General features: G+C 48.8%; 1 pseudogene; it reads right to left on the reverse strand.

The window, feature by feature from the left end:
* Positions 1 to 1,090: 1,090 nt before the first annotated feature.
* On the reverse strand, positions 1,091 to 1,673 carry LOC109489830 (annotated as a pseudogene).
* Between the last annotated feature and the right edge of the window lie 5,328 nt (positions 1,674 to 7,001).

Here is a 7,001-nt window from a genome sequence, read left to right on the forward strand (position 1 = left end):
TTGAAAGCAGGGTCTCAGAAAGATATTTGCACATCCATGTTCATAGCATCATTATTCACAATAGCCGAGAGGAGGACACAACCCAAGCGTCCATCAATGGATGAATGAAGAAGCAGCATGTGGCCATATGATAAGCACAATGTACATATGATGGTATATTATTCAGCCTTAAAAGGGAAGGAGTTTCTGATACTTGCTACAAAGGAGATGAAATTGAGGACATTATACGAAGTGAGAGAAGCCAATCACAAAAGGGCAAATGCTGTATGATTCTACTTATGAGAGGTGACTGGAGCAGTCAGATTCAGAGAATGGTGGTTGCCAGGGGCTGGGGAGGGACCTGGGGAGTTAGTGTTTAATGGGGACAGAGTCTCAGTCTGGGCAGATGACAAAGTTCTGGAGATGGATGGTGGTGACGGTTGTGCAACAGTGTGAATGTGCTTAATGCCACTGAACTGGACACTCAAAAATGGGTAAGATGGTGAATTTCATGCTATGTGTATTTTACGGTAATACAAAAATGGAAAAAAATACAAACAAGAACCCAAAACCCAACAAAGAAAGCCACAGTGATGGCAAACATGTCTGTAAACAGTATGGACAACTAGTCCTGAGGCCAACGAGAGACCCTAATGAACTATGGTATTCAGATGCATGCAACATTTTTTTTCTCCCATGAAGTTTTGCTAGGAAAATCCCCTGTTCTATTCCTTGTCACTGATTTTAGCACACTACTATTAACTTCTGAATGGTTTAATTGCCAAATAGTTCGAAATGATTATTGGTTTAAGAAAAAGCCCCTAGGGGAGCCTGGGTGGCACAGCGGTTAAGCGTCTGCCTTCAGCTCAGGGTGTGATCCGGGCGTTACTCCGGTAGGAGCCTGCTTCTTCCTCTCCCACTCCCCCTGCCTGTGTTCCTTCTCTCGCTAGCTGTCTCTATCTCTGTCAAATAAATAAATAAAATCTTTTTAAAAAAAGAAAAAGAAAAAGCCCCTAATCAGTACAGCTTTTATTGAATCTTTAGAATATCAAAAATAAGTCTGAAAAACCAACCCGCATCTTGCTGTTTCTGTAGCTGGATATCTTAGATCTTATTCCTTAGCCTGCTGAACTGTTCCTTTTTCAGAAACGTGGACACCATCCCCAAATTTTCCGAAATCCTTGTTTTTAGTGGTTGTGGCTTGCTAAATCAAAGCAGCTGAGTTTGATACAAGTTCAATGTCATTTCCTTCAAGAATTAACTCCACTTTCTGGACTTGAGATACAGACAAGCAACACCTGGCTTCATTTGAACCCTGCTGATATATTTTTCACCCAAGAAATTTCAGATTTCAACAAGAGAACCATTCTCCAGAATAACAACACTGATGGGGAACTGAGCACACACAGAGCTCGTCTTGTGACGGAAGCCCAGGGGAATGCCCTCAACTGTGGTCTGGACATGACCACGGACAGACGATGCTAACGGTAGCCGGGTCTGTTCTAGCTCTCCACCATTTGTCAGCTCGGAACCTTTTTTTTTTTCTTTCCAAGGAGACTGAGTTCTACATTGATGTGATTAAAGTCCCTTCACAGGGTTCCTCCAGGGCCCTCGAAAATAACAGTGTGTCCCTTCAGAATGATTCCGACATTTTCTGGAATGTCAACAGTCTGATGGCTGAGAATGGTCTTCATTCCCGTAGAGATGCGGCAAAGAGTGTATGAAACATTTCTGAAGAAAGAGTATTTTAACAGAATAGCGTTCAGGCAGAGGGATGGTGAAGCTTGAGAGTTTGACTGCATTTCTGGCTGGCTCCTGTACAAGTGTGCATTTTAATACATTACTTTTAATACATAATACATTTTAATACATTACTAATTTGACTTCTAAGAAGACTCTTCTACTGAGGAGATAATTATACAACCAGCCTGGTCTCCCTGTGAAGTAATAAGTTTGAGTCCTGACTTTTTTCTTACATGTAAGATTTCAGACATTCTGAGCTTGAACGATTGCATTTACCCCGGACCTTCCCCTCCAACTTTAAGGGTAAGCATTTGCTAATTAATTTATGGTCGACCGGGAAATCTGTCACGATTGTTTTGTTGTTGTATCTCTGACACCTGGCGTTCTACTTGGTATACAGTAGGCACTCAATAAACATTTATCAAAGGGGGAAAATGGATAAGACGGGAAATTTTATGTTATGTGTATTTTATCACAATTTTTTAAAAAGCTGCACAGTGAGAGGGGGCAAAGAGTCTTTGTAAAGCCCACCTTGTCCTCATCCTCAATTTTTATGTGAACCTTGAGGGGTGCTGAAATGCCATGTGGCCCAGGCCCTTCTGCGGGAGTCCCGATTTCAGATGAGGTGCAAGTCACCAGGGGCTGCCTAGCTCAGTGCCTGGCCAGTCCCTCAGTGGTTCCTCAGCTCTTCCTGCCATCTCAAGAAGTGGCTTCCCAGGGCAAATCTAGAACTGCTAACGTAGGAGCAGACAGTGCTGTGAAAGGCCCGGAGCCATCATCACATGGACGGACTGTCATCACACAAACGCAACGCATGCACACACAGGTAAGTCGGGCACGAGGTTCTATTGGAGTTGCCCTGGCAACACGGGGAAGTCTCCTTTGAAGAGCATCCCATGAGCTCTGGCCACTGCCTGCTGGGGCCTGCAGCACAGCCCACTCCTCTCAGTGGGTACAGGTGACCCCTAATTGGTCTCAGGCCCCAAGCAGCTAGAGGTAGGGACCGTCGGAGCACCCATGATGTGGCTCTGTCTCTGGGAATCATGCAGGTTGGAGCCATTTTCCCCACACTTTCTGCACACTTTCCACTTTTCCACTTTCATTAAGAGCGAGAGTTTGGGGGCGCCTGGGTGGCATAGCGGTTAAGCGTCCGCCTTCAGCTCAGGGCGTGATCCCGGCATTATGGGATCGAGCCCCACATCAGGCTCCTCCGCTATGAGCCTGCTTCTTCCTCTCCCACTTCCCCTGCTTGTGTTCCCTCTCTCTGGCTGTCTCTATCTCTGTCAAATAAATAAATAAAATCTTTAAAAAAAAAAAAAAGAGCGAGAGTTTGAGCTGACCATGTGAAATGCTACTACCAACCTGAATTTCTGTCATCACAGGAAGGAGGACTCTGTGCCTGGGCTTGGCAAACTTTGGAAAAGGCCAGGGAGGAAATATTTTTGGCTCTTCAGGCCACACAGTCCCTAATCGTACTGAGAAAGCATCACAGATGATTCCTAAACAAATGTGTGATTGTGTTGATTAACAGTCGTGGACACTAGCGTGGACACGGACGCTGCAATTTCATATAATTTGCGAGGGTCGTGAGATCTTCTTTTAATTTTTTCCAACCGTTTAACAATGCGGTGACCATTTTGAGCTCCTGAGCCACTGCAGAGTGGGAGCGTGGGGGGCAGTGGGGTGGGGGGCTTCAGCTGGCAGGTGGCCTGCAGGTGGCCCTTAGCACCCCTCTCCCCGGGGATCAGCCTAGGGCAAAATATGAAGTCACAATGACATCAGCTACAGAGGAAGCAGAGTGGATAAACACAGAGACAGCAGGGCCAGAGGGTCAAAGCCCACGCACGCCGCGGCCTGGACCTGCGCCCGAGCTGACGTTGTCACTCAGTCGCTCAGAGAGTCAGCTGTCCAGCCCCGCCCGAGATCTTCAGCATCACTCTTTCCCTTTCCCGAAGCCTTTCGCAAAACACACGTACTGATTCATGTCCCTGAGGGCCTGCAGTGGACCTTTGCACTAGAAAGTTAACCCAGAAATGACACAAGTCAGTAACTATCCCCGGAGGGGAAGCTGCTCTGAACACACACCCTGGGCCTTGATGCAGGTGGTATCCTAGCCCCAAGGACACAGAGGGACAAAGGCCCAGAGAGACTCGGGCACCATCCACGGCACAGGGCTCGCTAGCCTCTGCACAGCCCTGGCCTCCGCTCCTTTCCTGCCATCCAGCCACACACACCTGCAGCAAGGGGCAGTGCGACCTGGGACCGCGTGGCAGCCGCCAGCCCCAAGCTTGTGCGGGAATCACCAGGCACGGACCCTTCTCCTGGTCTGGAAGAAACACCCTCAGATTTGATTTCTCTGTGCCTGTTTTCTCAGACGCAAAATGGCAATGAAATATCTACGGTGGCTGTGGGTCGTTGTGGGGATTGGGACTAACACAGAATAAAATAAAACCCCAGCCCAGCCTCAGAGAGCCCCTCCCTCTCCTTCACCCCGCAGTCAAGGGTGTGGGTTAATGGAACTGGCTTCCTGCTCCATCCGCTCGGTAAGGACGAGACCGAAGGTAGCTGCAGGACAAAGAACTGCATGCAGTGGGCTTAGGACAGTGCCTGGGGATGCAGACGCTCCATCCGGGTCAGCTGGGACCACTATAAAGATGACTAATGGGGCACCCGAGTGGCTCAGTCGATCAAGGTTCTGACTTTGGCTCAGGTCATGATCTCGGGATCCTGGGATTGAGTCTGGTGTTGGGCTCCCCACTCAGCAGGGAGTCTGCTGGTCCCTCTCCCTCTGCTGCTCCCCGTGCTTGTGCTCTGTCTCTCTCTCAAATAAATAAATAAATAAATAAATAAATAAATAAATAAATAAAACCTTACAAAAGAAGAAGATGACTGACATCTGACAGATCCCCTTCCTTAAGACGGGGACAGCTGTTCTCAGCTCCACCCAGGGCCAGCCCACGCCAGGAGGAGTTTGGGGCCAGAACATGGGGCCACCCTGTACCCCATGCATGCCTGCAGAGATGGCAGCTCAGCTGCAGCCCCTGGGTACCTGGGTGGGAGAGAAGCATGGGATCAGGAAGTTCATGTGCAAGGGGGCAGTGTTTTTGCTGGGGAGTGTGCAAAACTTGAGGTGGCTGGTGGGATGCCCACACAGCAATGTGAATGTGCTTAGTGCTGAGTTGTGCCCTTAGAAATGGTGAAAACGGTCAATTTAATGTTATGTATATTTTGCCACAATAAAAAACAAGAAGGAAAAATCAACTTGGGGGAAAATTTTAAACAAATACTGTCTGGGAGCATTTCCAAGGTTATGCTTAGTTTTTTGCTTCCTAAGCCAGGAAACATGTAACTTGGCGTTTGATTTATTCTGTTCCCATTTTATCAGCACTTCCAAAGAAATGAAAACGGAATTGGAGCGCTCACAGCCTCCGAGTGAAGACAGGCAAAAGATTAAAGTGCCCAGCACCCGACGCAGCCTGCCAAGCCGCTTCCTGTCAGGCCTGCCCCTGCCTGGGACCAGGACACCGCCAGCCCCTCAGGTCCCTGAGCAGAGCGTGGGGCTTGCTACTTTCACCCAGGGTCCTCACGGCCTCTCTCCAGCTCACGTTAGCTCAGATGGCAGCCCCCCCCCAACCCCCCGCCAAAGATGCCATGCAAGCTGTGCTCCTGAATGGCATGTGACACACACACTCGGCTGAGCCCGCACATCCAGGGGCTCTTTCTGGGAGGCGCCTTTATGGCTCCCCCAGACCGTTGATGCTGGGCCCCTCCTCTGGGCCACGGCCAGCCCAGGGGCATGACCTGTGTGTACCCTGCACCCCAGGCACTGATTAGCGTTTGGCTGGCCCCGAGTGACCCCACCCCTAGGCTCCCACCCATGCTCCTCCCAGCAGGAGAGAAGGGCTTCTCACTTGAGCCCACGCAGCACTGTGGTGGCCATGTGCATACAAATCTTCCTCTGTGCCTGGCCCGTCATGCCAACCAGCAGCAAAATGCACGAATGGCCGTCATGGCCCAGGGCAGAGGGCATAGTCGCACAGGCTGGACAGGGAGGCCGAGAGGCCCCAGCAGAGCCTTGGGGAACTATTCTTTGGGGTTTTGTTTTTAAATAAATGAACTTGCTTTGGAATCCAGGTATGGTAACATCTTTGACCTGACAACCTGTGTGATGGGGATCTGCCCTGTGCATCCCCGGGATTGCTGGATTCTGAAACCCCCAGGCCCCCAGGCCTAGGAACTTGGATCTGGGGAAAGGCCCCCCTGAAACAAGCTGCTCATCTAGGTGGAGTTTCCTAAACCCAATGAACCTGCAAGAAAACCAAGCGATGAGTAAGTATTTAGTTTTCCTTCCACTGCTCTTTGCGACAACCTGCCCTTTGCGATAAACATTTCGGAGAACAAGTTAAGCAGAGTTAGAGAAAACAGGAAAAATAAACTCTGAGTCTTTATATAAATATACATTCCACCAAAATCTAAATTTAATCTATGAACTAGCACGAGATAAATGTAAAGGTCACTCGGAGTTCTCTGCCGCTACTCACACAGAAAATATCCCGATGTTGTGCCCGTTGCTCCTATACAATACGAAACTTTGAACTGTTTATAAAATAATACAACAGACGCCCAATCACTCAAGAACATAGTTACTCTGCCCTTTGAAGCCTGCAGCTCAACTATTACACAGGCAGGAAGTAGAAATCAGTGCTTTGATTTGTTTAAAATAAATTAAACACAAATGGCAACCATATTTCCTCTTATTCAGAGGAAGTTACAAAAGGTACAGAAAAGCAAAAATACCAGGTGACTTTGAAATGAAGAGCCAACAGAAAACCCCAAATGCTTGCCTTTAGCACGCCCTGGAAGACTTCGCGTGCACACGTTTTGAAGGGTCACCACTCTTCAGAGTAATTTGAAAATAACTCCGGGTTTCTTTCAGTTTGAAGAGTAAGCCATTCAAATAAATGTGCCTCAACATTTTAAATGCAAGCTTTTTTTTTTCTTTGAAATTCAAACCTATACTTCATTTCCTTGAGCTGCTCCTTTGGACCTAGCCGCTTCAAAACCCGTCCGTGGAGGAAACCGTGCGAGTTTGGTGCTAGAGTCAGAGTGCCAGGGTCCAGTCCCCAAGGGCTGTCCTCCAGCGACACTGGGGGGCATCTGCTTCTGAACAGCAGAGAAACAGGCAGCCGGGAGCCAGGGCCAGAAACCCGAGACCAGGGTTCATTGGCCCTTCCCGTACTCCGCCCCGTGGGAGCAAGACGGACCCATCCGTGCTGGGT

This window comes from Ailuropoda melanoleuca, chromosome 14 (genome assembly GCF_002007445.2).
Source record: "Ailuropoda melanoleuca isolate Jingjing chromosome 14, ASM200744v2, whole genome shotgun sequence".
In the NCBI taxonomy this organism is placed as follows: Eukaryota; Metazoa; Chordata; class Mammalia; order Carnivora; family Ursidae; genus Ailuropoda; species Ailuropoda melanoleuca.